This window comes from Macrobrachium nipponense, chromosome 36 (genome assembly GCF_015104395.2).
Source record: "Macrobrachium nipponense isolate FS-2020 chromosome 36, ASM1510439v2, whole genome shotgun sequence".
NCBI classification, from domain to species: Eukaryota; Metazoa; Arthropoda; class Malacostraca; order Decapoda; family Palaemonidae; genus Macrobrachium; species Macrobrachium nipponense.
In genome coordinates this window covers 32,733,511-32,749,828 of record NC_087220.1, presented here as the reverse complement: position 1 = coordinate 32,749,828, position 16,318 = coordinate 32,733,511, and the positions used below count along the sequence as shown (strand labels likewise).

Below are 16,318 nucleotides of genomic sequence, written 5' to 3'. Positions count from 1 at the left end.
GCTTTATATGATATAACACGTCTTATAGTATCATAGTTATACAGTAAGCGCTGAATGGCCTTTGCTGCCCCAGTGCTTGGTGTTACACCTAAAATTTATAAAACCAACCAACCAACCAGGAGTGTTCCGATCACGATACTCCTCCCAGGCACCAGGAGTATTCGGAACGCGATACTCCTGCCAGGCACCAGGAGTATTCCGAGCACGATACTCCTCCCAGGCGCCAGGAGTATTCGGAACATGATACTCCTACCAGGCGCCAGGAGTATTCCGATCACGATACTCCTCTTAGGAAAGCGATACTTCTGCCAGGCGCCAGGAGTATTCCGAGCACGATACTCCTCCCAGGCGCCAGGAGTATTCGGAACGTGATACTCCTACCAGGCGCCAGGAGTATTCCGATCACGATACTCCTCCTAGGGAAGCGATACTTCTGCCAGGCGCCAGGAGTATTCCGAGCACGATACTCCTCCCAGGCGCCAGGAGTATTCGGAACGCGATACTCCTGCCAGGCGCCAGGAGTATTCCGAGCACGAGGAGTATTCCGATCGCGATACTCCTCCCAGGCGCCAGGAGTATTCTAGGCAAGATACTCCTGCTTAGCGCCAGGCACTTTCTCCTACAAGAAGAGCCTGACAACCGCCAAGAGTCCTCCAGGCGAAAGGTGAAAGACATTCGAGGCTTCTCCTGATAGGGACGGGAGTTGTCGCACAGGCGGCCGTCGCCCTTGTCAGGATAGTCTTAATGCAATAAAGGCAAGAGCAAGTTCGGCTTTTTCCTGGCAGGGACTCAAGATGTAGCACAGGCTGCCGTAGCCCTTGTCAGGTTAGAGTCAGTACTGCTAAAAGCCCTTCACCTTTCGAAAGGAAGCGCTCTCCTCCGGTTGCTCAATCTTCTCCCTACTTGAGGAATGGAAGATAGAGCAGAATTGTGAGAATTAGTTCAGTATTAGTAAGAGGATATTAAAATCATCCTCCCTCTAAAAAATAATGCAACCAACCATTTACAGAAAGAGGGGCAATCGTTTGGAAGTTGAACAAGATTCGTACGAGCTCTCATTCATTGATTAGAGGCTCTTCCAGATAAGAAAGGCGTAAAATACGGACTTATCCCCAAGATAATAAAAGCTGGAGGGATTCTCTTCGATCCCCGGTTGTCATTTGCGATCTCTTTCGACTAATACTCATTCGGGTTTATTGACGAAAAGAACGAAGAGAGTAAGATTTCCTTTCTTTCTCTGCATGTTGGAGAGGAAAGAATGTCGTAGAAGACTTAGTGTATACGACTACTGAATGACAAGTCATATACACATACCATAGTTGCCTTTCTGGTTCGCTACGGAATTATCTATATCCTTACAGGATTTTCCTAGTAAGGACTTCGCTTAAAAGGTTTGTTACGACAATACCTACTCAGCTTCGGTATTTAACAAAGGTTGTTTGGCTTAAATTTGCATTATTGAGAGCTTTCTTAGGCTCGAGAATAATTTTATTATATCCCTGCATTGAAGGGAGTAACTGGCAACTCAGAATGAATGCAGCCAGGCAGTGAACGAGACGGCTGTAATTGTAAGCCAATTCAGTACCATCCGGTTCTCGGTCATGAGCGGTTGGTTACATCTCTCTCTCCTAAGGGATCGAATGGTTCACCGTATATTCCCCCTACAATCAGGGACTTAACCACGAATTGAGGGGATTTTTAGGCAAACATGAATAACATCGTATTCGTTTTGCTAAGGATCTCTCTCTGCCTCGGCGAGGAAAGAATGTTGTAGAAAATTCACCTTAAGATAACGGTTACAGTTAAGCCTTATGCACACACCGTGGTTAATTACAGAATTCCTACTATCCTTACAAGAGTTTCCTAGATGAATGCTGTTTGCCACAATGTGACGGTATTATAAAGGATTTTAATTCGGCAGAGCACGATTTAACCTATTTGGAAACAGACACGGAACATAACGATCCTTACCAGGTTCGATGCGGGATTTTGCACGTCCGTGAGAACCTTCTTGATCGACGATAATAACTGTTAACGTATGTTTAACATTTATTGGAAAGAGTTGTGAGAACCTGCGGAAAGTATTCACAGATCTCTTCGCAAGGTAGAAGACGAACGAGCTTCTTATAGATTGCTTCCTTTTCCTCGAAACAAGAGAGGTAGCAAGATACACCATCTTTAATTTAAATAGGGGAATAAACTTTAGTCTTTTTTCCCCTAGTTATATATATTCTTAACAGATATTAAGATAAATGGGCGTCAAAGGAAGAAGATGAATGCATCATTTTGGCAATAAAAAGGTTGGATTCACAGAGGTCACGTTCTTCTCTCAGCATGTGTCGGAAGGTTTTTCTAAGAGAGTAGAGATTTTATCGGAATCTATTATAAATATTGGACCTGAAAAACCTATCCACTCTGAGTCTGTCTGCGTGCAGACTGACCAGAAGTAAATATGAATGAGAGGATTTTTCAAGGGAAGCTTGATAATTCCTTCAAATATGTTAAAGACATAGAGTTGCTGCAGATCGTGCTAGATGGAAAGGAGAAACTGTCCTCTTCCGATACCTCTGTGAACCACATAATGGTTTTCTTCCCTTTCAGGGGGAAGAATCAATCACCTTGGTATTTTATGCTATCAATGAACACAGTAAAAAGATATACTCTGTCTCGACAAAGAATATTAGAGATAGTAGAGAATTAAGATCTTCGGGATCTTATACAATACCTCTATACGATAAGAGTAGGAGATCTTATACTTAGAATGGGATCCTAATTTGGGCCTCAGATTCCGTGTTCCGACAAGATGGAACTGCTCCTCATCAAATGTTTCTCTTGGTCCTAAACGATCAAAAGGACAAGTGAAATTTTGGGCTTTAGAATCCGGAATCAAATTCTATGAAGACTCGGCAATGGGTTCTGGCCAGCATGGTATGTTTGGCAAAAGAACTAAAGCCTTTTATTCCTGGATCAAGGCTTTCAGATAGAGGTTTCGTTGTCCAGGTAATGTATTGACGTTGTCATCTACGGAAGAAGACAAGGTTTAAAAGTTTACTGACAGAGTCTTGGGAACGCGATGAGGGCTCAAACTAATTCCCAAAAGGTTCAGAGAGATACATTAAAGAGCTAGAAATCAGGAGTCCTACCAATTTCAGCTCAGAATCTCTTCAAACTTCCAGGCTCCTTCCCTTCCTTCGGGCAAGGATAGGGAAGCTTCTGCAATGAGAAAACTCATCAACATGTAGGAGGAGAACTCGTTAGCAACGGAAGTATTCAATAAGGATCCTCCTCGGAGGAAGACTTGTCTCTCGGACTTTTAGATTTCCTATCGTCTACTGGATGTAGCTGACTAAAATTACCTCCCCTTGCCGGAAAGGCCAAAAGCTCAAAGTGAAAGAATTTCTTCCACCCTTCTCCAGTCTCCTGATAAACGATAGTGGATCTTCAGGACTTTCGGACAATGTAGCGCCAGTCAGGTGCCAAATGCCAAAACAGGCATGAAGACGCCAGAGAAAGACAGTCAATATGAACACTGTCATTGTCTGATGAGGAGAAGGAGCGGGCCTCCAACCTGGCGCAGTGCGCTAGAGGCGAACAAATCGGGAAAAAGTGTCCGATGTGGACATCGCCAGTTTTCCTCGAGACTCTTAACAAGCTCGAAACTCCAGCAAGTGGGGAGAAGTCATCCACGTGCCAGGCGCTAGGCTCCAAACAGGCGCAAGGCACCAGCCAGGCGCGAGGCGCCAGGCAAACAGGATGCGCCAGCCAGGCGCAAGGAGCCAGGCAGGCGCAAGGCACCAGCCAGGGCGAGGCACCAACCAGGCGCAAGCCAGGCCCTAGGCTTCATCCAGATGAGATCCAGTTCAAAGAAAGTCCTAGTCTTCTTTGAAACAATGGTGATCTCTAAAGCACTTCATAAGTGACTTGATGATACCTTCAAACAGCTGAGAATTTAAAAGCTCATGAAGTGCGAGCTTTTGCAAATTCTTGTTCTTTTCGTAACAATATGTCAGGAAGACATATTAGCTTTAACATATGAGAGATGCAACGATGTGTTGACTGCTCATTACACGAAGGATGTCAAGTTAACCTACGAGAGATCCTTCTCTCTTGGTTTATACGTGTCAGCGGATACGTTGCTGGGATAAGGAGCCGACACTGATCCTTTAATAATGAGTTGAATTTATTTTAACTTAGTGAATTTTATTGAGGTTTGAAAGGAGTTTGGGGGATAACTCTTTTTCAATTCTAGCGCGAACCCTCATGTTAGGAACAGGTGATCGGGATCGGTGTTGCGCTCCTTAGTTATGCCAATAGGCATAGGCATATTGTCATATAAGCGGATTAGCACCCATTGACAAATGCCAATTAGGCTCGACCGAGTAAGTGGATAAGACCCCATCGGTAGACCCACAAGAACTCTTGGCCACAGATCACTATCTTGCTAAGGCTCTTGAGACGAAGCAGACTCCTATGCAATAGCTAGAAAGTCGACCCTTCGTCTAGAAACACAGAGGAACCAAGGTCTATAAATACCTACAACATATGTTGTTTACCTGTCTAGTCAGTAGTTAGCTGTCTCTTGCCCTCCACCAAAGGGTGTCAATCAGCTATGTATATATCTGACAGGTAAGTTAAATGTATGAAAATGATATTGTTATGATAAAATAAAGTTTCATACATACTTACCTGGCAGATATATACGATTGAAGACCCACCCAGCCTCCCCGCAGGAGACAGGTGGAAGAGAGAATCTGATTAGAAAACGGGAATGGTTCCTAGTCCTGCCACCCAGCGGCAGGCCGGTAGATCACCTGACCTACCTGTAGCGTGGGCCGCGAAATTCGAATTTCTGTTGGGGACGACGGAGTCGATAGCTATGTATATATCTGCCAGGTAAGTATGTATGAAACTTTATTGTATCATAACAATATCATTTTTACTTTGTTCTAGCGGTTTAAAGTTAAAGAAGGATAAATGTTCATTCATGAATAAAGAAGTTCAATATTTAGGTCATAAGTTAGATGCTGAAGGAGTAAATGCTCCTGATGAAAAAGTTAAGGCTATTGATCAGTTTTCTGTGCCCATGAATAAGCAAGAATTGACTACTTTTAATGGGATGGTTAAGTACTACCATAGATTTTTACCCTCCTTTTCTAATGTAATGGCACCATTGTATGCTTTAGAAAGGAGTAAGTCAGATTGGTCTTGGGTAGAAAAAGAAAATTATTCTTTTTTAAAAGCTAAGGAATTACTTAAATTTAATATTTTACTTGTACATTACAATCCTGATAGATCCTTATTCTTGACTTGTGATGCTAGTTCTTTTGGTCTTGGAGCAGTATTGGAGCAAGAGAGTGAAGATGGTTCATTAAAACCAGTGTCATATGCTTCCAGAACATTAACTAAATCAGAAAAGAATTATAGTCAGACAGAAAAAAAAGGTTTTAAGTGTAATTTGGGCAGTTGATAAATTTCATAAATACTTGTATGGCAGGAAGTTTGAAATATGGACTGACCATAAACCCTTACTAGGTTTGTTGGGAGACGGTAAGGTAGTACCCCATATAGCCTTTGGTAGGATCATTAGATGGTCACTAGTATAAACTGAAGTATAAACCAGGATGTAAAATTCGAAATGCAGATTGTATGTCCAGATTTCCTATGCAAATTAATGAATTTGAACCTCCGAATGTAGGAGAAGAGGTTTTGTTGCTTGAACATGTTGATACTGCTAATGTTAATTCCTCTGATATACGCAGATGGACTGATAGAGATCCTGTACTGTCTCAGGTAAGGTCATGTATTCTGAATGGTTGGGATGATAATTTTGAATTAAATGAAGATTATAAACCATATGTTAGTAGAAAAATGAACGTACAGTGTTGCAAGGTTGTATTTTATGGGGAAATAGAATTATTGTACCGCCACAGGGACGAGATGGTTACTGATGAGCTTCATGACACTCATCCAGGTATTGTGAAAATGAAAAACTTAGCTCGATGTTATGTATGGTGGCCTCGTATGATAAAGATTTAGAGAGGAAAGTAAATTCATGTAAAATGTGTCAGCAGTATCGTCATCGTGCCATCAATAAACAGCCATTGCATCCTTGTTTTTAGTTGTAATCGATGCGTATTCTAAATGGCTAGAGGTTGTTCCCACTCAAGTTTGTACTTCTAAAGTTACAATCTCTAAATTAAGACATATATTTTGTGCACATGGATTACCAGATGTAGTAGTGAGTGACAATGCTACAGCTTTTGTTAGTGAAGAATTTCAGAATTTTGTAACCAAGAGTGGAATTCGTCTTTTTACTAGTGCTACGTATCATCCTTCTACTATTGGGTTAGCTGAAAATGCTGTTAAAACCTTTAAAACTGCTTTGAAATAATGTGAAGGAAAAGGAAGTAAGGATGAAATTTTGCATAGATTTTTGTTTGATTACCGTATCATGCCTCACATCACAACTGGTATTCCTCCTTGTGAACTTATGATGAAAAGAAGATTGAAAACAAGATTTGATTTACTGAGACCTGATTTAAATGATCATGTTGTAAAAATGCAGGAAGCCCAAGATAGAAATTCCAAAGGTAAGAGGGGAAGAGTTGCAGAGAAATTTGAAGAGGGTGATCATGTATATTTTAGGAATTATTCCAGAGCAGGACCACCTAACAGTCCAGGGATTGTGGAAGAGTGTACTGGTCCCATTTCATGTAAAATTGTTAGTAGGGATGGAGATGTTGTACACAGACATTTTGATCAAATGTTTAAACAAGTGAAACCCTCTTGTGAAATTGAAGGTAATGCTAATTTTAACGGTAATGATAATTTTAAGGTTGCTAATGAGGGTCATTGAACGATCTCATTTCTCACCTAACTCTGAATCCAATTTTCAACTGAATGAAAATAGTGGAGGTAATGTGCAAGATTCTGGAAATACTAGTGAAGAAACTGACAGAGTTAACCCCGTGAACACACCTGTCGTGAGACGTTCTAGTCGTATACATAAACCTGTCCAACGCCTTGATTTGTGAGTTGCCTATATTTTTATAAGTACTTGTATTGTATTATTTTATACTTTAGCTGAAGTGTTTGTAAGATCTTTCCTAAGGCATGGAGGGGTGTGATGTATTGAAATGTTTCTGTTCCTGATACTGAGAAACAATACTTTTGTAATTGTCTACTGTGTACCATGTGTATGTTTGTAAGCCAGAAGAGTGGAATAAATCTTGAAAGATGGATGCCTAATTTGAGTATGTTTGTAAGCCAGAAGAGTGGAATAAATCTTGAAAGATGGATGCCTAATTTGAGTCTCCCTCCATGCATGCAGCTACATACCACATACATTACATATCCTCTCTTAAAAGCCTAGTCTCTTATAATTAATAGAAGAGGTTTTTCTGTTAGGTTTTGTTGGGCTCCGTCCCATGTTGGAATTGTTGGGAATGAGCGAGCCATCACTGCAACTAGCCTTAGGCACATTTCCAACATGGGCGTCCCTGTTTCTATTTTAAAAGTACCATTCGATTTTATTGTAGAGACCAGTGGGGCCTGCCACTGGTCTACTTTAGATAATAATCTTAAATTAAAGTCAATTAGGCCTACTGTTCATCCTTGGCCTCATAGCCGGATGGATAGAAGGTTCAAGATAGTTTTAGCTAGATTGCGTATTGGCCACACTAAATATACTCAGGGTATCTAATATGAGTGGAGCGGATAGGCAGGTTCCTCGCTGTTCCACCTGTCATGTGGATTTGACTGTGGTGCATATTTTGGTGGAGTGCCTTCATTTTGAAAACAAACGTAGAGCTTGTTTGCTGGAAAATAAGACTCTTGCTTGATGTTGTAGGTGAAGGTGCTAAGGCAGAGCAAATTATGACATTTTTAAAAAACATTGGTCTTTTTTACGAATTGTAATTTTGTTCTCTTAATTGTTTTAGGTTTCTTGTTCAACTTTTTATGAATAAATGAATTGTATTTGGTTCGGTTGTGTGCATGTTTGTTTGTGCGATAGTGTCTTTATTTTTAAAGATATATATGCGCTGAATGGCCCCTCAGCTCCGGCACTTGGCTATGTGCCAAAAATTTTATAATTAATCTAATCTTTGCATTCCGCAAGAACTTGTCCATTGCACAGGTGCTGAAGGCAGGGTTAGACCACCTTCACCTCCTTCTACCTTTGGTATATTGCCCGTAGGTCCTTCGACACTTTTTCCGTAGGACCTGTGGTGGCTGCTCAACAAGTTGTGTAGCTTACCCAGCTCCTTTACAGAACAAGGTAGCATCTTGTCCTTGTGAATTCGCATGAATGGAGAGTGAATGAGTGTGACTGGCTCCTCTTCCTTCTCCTTTCTTCCCTCTCCCTGCGGGCAGAGGGTAGCGATCGTCACAATGCTGGACAGGACAACGGTGCAGGTAAGCTACATAACCGAGCTCCATTCTGTCCCTTTCATTAGTGGTAAAAGCGTTTATCTGTCCCTTCCCTAGCAAGGGGGAAGCGGACAGCAGTAAGAATCAAACCCAATACTTAATATTTGACTTCTTACTTAGGATATTAGTTCTTGCTTGCTATTCATAAGAGGTATGCTTGCCTCTGTCTTATGAATTGGTCCAGAGGTCTGGCCACTGATCTTGTAGTTCTCACTCAGATTAGTTGGACAGAGGCTAGGTTCCCCCCTTTGCTCTTACTACCAAGGAGAGAACCCAGGTTAGGCGAATAACAGTCTGTTCACAAGACTCAGATTCCTCACACCAATAGGTGAGTCTTCCTTATGTAAAGGACCGATGGTTTGTATAACGTGTCGGAACAAATCACAATTTTTGAAAGTAAATTATATTTTGTTCATGAAACTTACCTGTCAGATATATATATAGCTGTATTTTCTGAAGTCCGACAGAATTTTAAAAACTTCCGACACACGCAGTGGTCGGCCAGGTGGTTAGTACCCATTCCCGCCGCTGGGAGGCGGGTATCAGGAACCATTCCCATTTTCTATTCATAATTTTTCTGTCGCCGGTGCTGAAAACACCTGTTTTCAGTACCTCCGTCTTAGGATTTTGGAAACTTCATTGCCGCTAAGTATCCTAATTGTCTTTTGATTTATTTACTTGGATTTGTGGCTAGACATACGCTATCTTAAATTGATTTGAATTTGATTCATTTTTGCTTAAAATATCTGAATCTAGTTAGGCTAGTTTCAGACGGGGTTGTCTGCAAAGATAGGGTGTGGCTACCGAAAGCTTCGGTAGATCCGCACTTGGTATGTACGAGGGGTATGGGTCTTCCTTCTTTGTTGAGATTTGTCATGTAAGGAGTGTGAGACTTTGTCTATTCCGTAAGGAAGACGTATGATTCGTATGTACGCAATTAATCAGTAAACATGTCTAATTCCGTAAGGAAGACGTATGATTCGTATGTACGCAATTAATCAGTAACAAAAGTCAGGGTAGTGAACCTGCTAACCTTCCTGTAGACTTTATTTTGCCTAACCCTGTAGTATGGCCTACGGGCTATGAATATGTCTACGAGAGGTGCTCGCTCTCCTTCATTGCTGTGAAGTGCTACTTCTGTAATTGTTACTCCTAACCCTGCAGTATTGCCTTCGGGCCCTAAGCAGTGTCTGTAGAGGAATTGCCCTTTTTCTGATACTCTTTCGATTCGTAACTTAGAATCGAAAGTGCTTGCTTTAGAGAGTAAAAGTGAAGTGCAGAAGTGCAGTGATACCCCTTGTGTAGTGGAGGGTGCGTCAGATCGGCCTCGTTTCGCCTCTAGGCCGGGACCTCTGCTTGACTCCCAGGACCCGGGGAGGGAGCATGTCGAAAGCCTAAGGAGGGTTACAAGGAACCCCCACCGATCTGGCGTGCCTTCGGCAGTTTCTGATGAAAATCCCCAGACTGCCAAAGTGCGTGCGCGTGCACGAATCCTGAAAGTTTGCTTCTCGTCCTCCGAAGCGTCCTCTCCGTGCAGGGGTTGGAGCTTTCGGAAGGACTCGCGCCCTCTAAATAGAAGCTTTATAGAAGAGGACGCTTCACGTCCTCTCTCTCTCTCGTTATGCGTTTCAGTGAGAAGTAAGAAGGCGAACGTCGCCTAAACTCGTGTCCGTCTTTCCACCGAGAAATACGTAAAAGAAGTCATAGTAGCAGGAAGCTTTTGAGATGGACTCCAGGCGCGCGCGGGTGCACGCCAAGTGGACGCCGAGCGCGCTCCAGTGGACGCCGAGCGCGCGCCAGTGACGCCGAGCGTGCACCAGCGCACGCCAGGTGTGTCGCCTGGCTGAACGTTTCTGTTGAACTCTTCAAGCTCTTGTTTCAGATTTGGGCCTAAAGAATTTTACCTCTACCTTCGGTGATACCTTCTACCTCACCTGCAAAGAATGTGAAGTAGGCAGTGCTTCGGAGGAAGCTTAAAGTGAACAGACAACTTCTTCTTCGAAACCCAGCAAGACATCGGGTTTCGTGAATTCAAGAGGTCTCTGTCAATTAATATTGCTTTTCCCATAGGTGGATGGAGTTAAGGAAGATCTCGCTTGCTCTACCGCAACCTTTGCCATTCTGCCAATAAATTTAAGTTGCCACTACCGCAGTCAAGACTTTGCGATAAGGCAGTTACGGGTTATGTAAGGCTCGATGTCCTGCACGTCAGGACTCTCGGCAACGTTCAGTAGGATTCTTGCAAAGGCACTCATCAAAAGGACGCTCTTCAGGAAAGCGCAAGACAGGACTTCCTTTGCCATACTGCCAATAATTTTAAGCTTTAGCAGGCATTAGTTGTGATACGGGAGAGGAAGCTGGTTGGAGAGTTTCTTCCTCTTCCCAGGATAATTTTCCAAGCTTTTTAGCCCATCTGAAAGGGTTTTTCAGATGATAGATTTTGTTAGTTTCTAGTCGGGACTACGCTGCCGAATTGAACATCGTCGTTCTACTTGCCGTAAGCCCAGTCTCTTAACAGGATTCTTGCCCCTTCCTCGTTTGAGACGGGAATCGGAAAAATTAAATGCTCGACTCCCTGGATTACGTTTTGTCAATTCAGTGACTTTCCCCCATTGACAATATACTTTCGTTTTGTCAAGTAAGTGGGTATCCCCTCTTTGACAAAATATCTCTTTGTCCCGTAAATGGGTTAGTTCTCATTGACAAACATCTCATTAACTTGATATTGCGTAAGCGAATAAGCTCTTATTGACAAGATTCAGAAGAGCTCTCATTCGTAGACTCGTACAAGAAATAGACTTGTAGACTACGTCAATGAACGCTTATGTCCAATAACATAAGAAGCTTGAGCTGACTGCTTCGACTGCTTCGATTCTCTTAAGTTTTGTTCATGAAACTTGCCTGTCAGATATGTATGTAGCTGTATTTCCGAATTCAGCTATATATATGTCTGCCAGGTAAGTAGGAACAAACTTTATTGTGATATAATTTCATTTTTTGCCTTGCGTTATTTTACTTCTGGTTGGTTCAAGTCATATACGCTTGCTGTAGTTACCTCTTCGGATGGCAACCGAGAGGTCTATTGTCTATTTTAAGGACATTTAATCGTTACTCCCTGCAGCCTTCCAGGAGTTTCCGATTTATCTTTTACCGTTGTATGGTAGTGTTCTGACGACACAAACGCATCTATATATTTAGCGTTTTCTGTTACGCTTAAATATACCAGCTTGAGAGTCTTTCTGCTCAAAAAATAACGGACCTATTTCTTCGTAGAATAGGGTAGCTGGCAACCCAGACAAAGTTAAGAGACGACGTTCGTAAGCTGCTTGCTGCTGCTGTCACGCTGTGTCTGTCCTCCAGTCCAACCGAGCCAGTAACAGATCGTGCGCTGTCATGCACGGTAGGTTACGTCTTTCTCTCCTGCGGGATTGACTGACTAACCGTATCTCTGTGCTGACGGTTACGTCTCTCCTGCGGGATTGACTGACTATCTGTATCTCTGTCCTACAATCACGGACTTTAGCCTAAGATTGAGGGGATTTCTTACGTGAATGAATAAACGTTGCATTCGTTTTGCCTTACTATGTTCAACAGAGTTATCTCTTAATCCTTTCGGTGCTCGTTACCGCACGGTATGGAACTACGAGTCTACCGCAACATTGCACTTTTATTTGCTCTCCTGCTTAGGCAAAGCGCAGCCTTATTTAGGGAAGTAAGCATACTCGGGGAGGGAATGGATGAGCTTGCTGGGGACCATTTCCTTCCTGAAGAAGTTTGTTTCCCCGAATAGACTGCAATTCAGACCACAGTTTTTTCCTACCGGGAAACTGAAAAATTATTCTAGATTTAGGAATGATTCTGAACATCTCTCAGTGCGTCTATCACCTGAGGTGATAGAAAGAAGGTGCCGGACATCTGGATAGGGTTTCAGATGTCCTGGATCTTAATCTGAAAGAAGTAAAAGCGATTCGGTAGTCCCTCCAGTCCTCGAAACGAGTTTTTGGGAACCAGTGGTCCAGATCAACTCTGATATTCCACAGCTCTCTCATATCTTAAGAAGTATCTTCTCTCGGTCCTTGTTCGAGTTTACGAGAAAGAGCCTATTATAACAACAGGCGTAAAATATAACGATCCTCTACAGGTTCGTTACAGGATTGCAAAAGTCCGTACGAATCGTCTCGATCGACGGCAGCAACTATTCACTTCCGAGTGGAATCTTTCTTTAGAAGTAAGTTGAGAGTTGTGTAGACTTTAGGGACGCCCTTTCATTCTTCTCTTCGATATGTTGAGGACGAAGAGGCGGCTTCTTCTCTGCTCCCTTATTCTCGATCCGGGATCGGTACCATTAAACGCCATCCTATGATATTGAACGGGGATGGATGTTTAGTCTCTTTTCCCCTTTTTCAATCGCTTAGGAAATGTAATAAGAGGATTTATGACGTCACAGGGAGCGACAATGACGCTGATCGCCCCATGTTCGCCTTCAGAATCCTGGATTCACAGAGGTCACATACTTCCTAGTTCACTTTCCAAGGACCTTTTCCGAGAGAGTCGGTCTACTCTAACTCGAAAAGTACCTATAACCTCTCCGCTCTGAGTCTGACTACGTTCAGACTATCGAGATGTTGACAGGAATAAGATTACCGTCTTCCATTTCCGTCTGAAGAATGGGATAAGCTGGCAGTCACAACTATTAAAGAATTTGCAAATATGTTGTTGACGGCCTTTGGGCTCAGAGATTTGCGTCTGTCAAACAACAAAGCCCTTCACGATCTTTGAGTTCTGTGGAATCTCGAAACTCGCTCACCATCTACTTTTTGTCTCACCGGTTTTCTCGGAGTCAGACACTCGTGCGAGATCAGGCGACATATAGTAGCCCTGAGTTTCTTGTTGACGAAGTCGGTTGCGTTTATACACCCCGATGATCGTGTAACATGAGACCAGGTTGGACTGTCAGGCATTCTTCCTTCGGGACTGAATCGCCTTTTTGCTCCTCGCTCCTTTCTCCTGGCACCAGAAGCTCGAGTCAGGAGTTGATTCGCTGACGACGTTGGGTTGCGTTGATACACCCCCAAGGTTTGCTTAGATTGAATCGCCCAGGCAGTCCAGACACTCATCCTTCAGCGAAGAATAGTGCCTTATAGTCTTCAGGGTACAGCCTTGCTGTCCTTGATTCGTCTGACTGGTCAACTGGTCGGTCACCTGACTTTAGTACAGACGGACTGACTGTGCATGTCCAGATCGAAGCTTTCAATATGGAACTTAGACGTAGTCTGAAGTTCTTGATGTTAAAGCATTCGAACCTCTCCTACCTGTTAACTTCTTGCATGTGATCAGGAAGGCCTTCTTCTAACCACCCTAGATACGACAAAGAGGGTTAGTGAAATTTTAAGCCATCGTCACAAGTTTTGGCTTTAGAGAACACAAGGCGGTGTGCTCTCTAAGCCTTCCGTTGTGGCCTAAGAATGGAAACCCGTTTTGTCCTTGGGACCAGGAGCTTTGGAAGCAAGGATGGCACAAGTTAGTGGGCAGGAGCCAGAGAGAGTCCTGTGCCCTGTCGGGTCTCTCAAGTTTTATCTACATAAAACTCAAGAAAGTCGAAGTCATTCGGGCAATCTGCAGTGTTCCGAAAAAGACCAGACTTGCCCATATCGAAGAACACCCTGGCTTTAGTGTTAGGAGTTCTTTCAAAAAATGCTCCTTCATTGTGTTTGCACAAGATTTGAAATCTTTTTATCTGAATGCTCACGAGGTGAGGGCGCGGCCTCGGAAACATTTCAACAGAGCATGGCACTCAGCAACATCCTGAGTACCATGTTTTAGCGAAGAAACTCTGTGTTCACTTCACACTCCCTGCGAGATGTGAAGATGGCATATGAGATCTGCTGCTCGCTAGGGCCATACGTGTCTGCAGACACAATCTTGGGGGCAAGAAGTACCACTCATCCTATCCTGTAGAAAATGGTTAGGAAGAGCTCTTAATTTAGTTGATGAGTCGCCGACAACGGCGACTTCTTAACTCTTAAGCCTTAGTTAAAACACCTTAACTTTGGCTAGGTTGGTCAGGTGGTGATTATAATATATATATATATTATATATATATATCTATATATATTTTTTATTCTTAGCCCTCATGGTATGGTCAAGTATGGTCTAGTCACGTCGTGGTCTCGCCCCTGTTGACAGATCATCTGGAGTGCACCAGCTATATAGGTCTCTACCTCGCTGGCAACTCTAGTAGCACAAGCAGACTTACGTGGCAGTAACCACGAAGCCAGCTATGCTAACAGGTGGAACCAAGATGTAAATCATCTGCATGCATTATTTGGTTTCCTAAAATCCTTCTATTCTGTCCCTTCCCACCTCCAAAGGTGGGATTCAGCTATATATATATCTGACAGGTAAGTTTCATGAACAAAATGATATTGTTATGATACAATAAAGTTTGTTCATACTTACCTGGCAGATATATATAATCAAGTACCCACCCACCTCCCCTCAGGGGACAGTGGAAATAAAAATTATGAATAGAAAATGGGAATGGTTCCTGATACCCGCCTCCCAGCGGCGGGAATGGGTACTAACCACCTGGCCGACCACTGCGTGTGTCGGAAGTTTTTAAAATTCTGTCGGACTTCAGAAAATACAGCTATATATATATCTGCCAGGTAAGTATGAACAAACTTTATTGTATCATAACAATATCATTTTTCCTAATTATACAAACCTGAGGTCCTTTACATATAGGCCCACCTCATGCCACCCCTCACTCTGTTCCTGGGCCTAAAGCAAAGTGGAATGTTTACATCCAGTCGGGTGGGACTCCCGACCATCAGACAAGCAGTTACGGCTGAACTACCTTGTTATTAAGTCTTACGACCGGTCCAGTTGGCGCCAACAGTAATTCCTTATGTAAAGGACCTCAGGGTTGTATAGTTCGGAAAAATACAATTTACTTTAAAAAATTGTGATTTTTTAGACAAGGATTATATGGATAGAAACACCATCTCAAGAATGTCTTCAAGTTTCTCATTTTTATTTGATATAAGATTTCTTGGAAAATTCTTAAAAACATTTTTTGACTACCCCTCGCATATAGTGTTGTGTTACTAAACATTTGCGATTATCAAACAAATCATTTCAGTACGCATGAATATTTTGTCACTGTTGATGCATTTCTTGTCAGTCATTAATTTTTATGATTTTGTTTTGTAACTAGGCCAATGTTTACATTCCTGTTTCATAAGCTTCGTCAGTAGGCCAATGTTTTTGCAGGGTTTGCATTTCCTGTAACATCGCTTACATTCAATCAAATTTTTTTTTAGTATTATCCGTAAGTGGTTATTAAGACAGTTTTTACACGTTATGTTTTATCATTTATAATTGTAATTTCATCAGTTTTTCAACATATTAACTTTTTAACCAGTGAAGGTTTAATGTTATGCAGTTACATTTCTTTATGCTTACTTTTCTGTGCAGTAGTTAAAAAATATATAAAATATTATAGTAAATAGTTGTCAATTATAAGAAATAGCAGTGAATTACTAAAAAGAGAGAGAGAAAGAGCGCTTTGTTTTCATATTGACAAGTTTCAATTATTTTGCAATAGTATTGTGAATACCACTTTCCTCTGCTAGTGAGCTTGGCCGTTTGTGATGTCACCGCCACACAGGACCATCCTGGACGCACGGCCGATTGGGAAACAACGCTGATGAGCAAAATTCTTGCTAAATCAATTTTACTTTGTTAGAAAAACATCTTCAAAAATATTTGCCCTCGTTCAATAAAAATTTGTTATTCGTGGGGTGGCTCTATTGTAAGTTTCTTATGGTTTTCAAATAATTTTAGTTAGTCTGTATAGAATGAGTCTTCCTCTGAAGAGTAAAGC

General features: G+C 42.2%; 1 protein-coding gene across 5 annotated transcripts in view; it reads left to right on the top strand.

The window, feature by feature from the left end:
* The window catches only part of LOC135203565 (zinc finger protein 845-like), a 372,325-nt gene that overhangs the window by 347,487 nt on the left and 8,520 nt on the right, over positions 1 to 16,318 (top strand). Inside the window, exon 1 of one of the 5 annotated variants that reach the window (XM_064233312.1) lies at positions 16,109 to 16,246. The exons of the other annotated variants lie outside the window; for them this stretch is intronic. The gene's annotated coding sequence lies outside the window, so the exon portion shown is untranslated. Of the gene's footprint in view, positions 1 to 16,108; positions 16,247 to 16,318 lie in introns of those variants that run through there. 5 annotated transcript variants of the gene reach the window in all.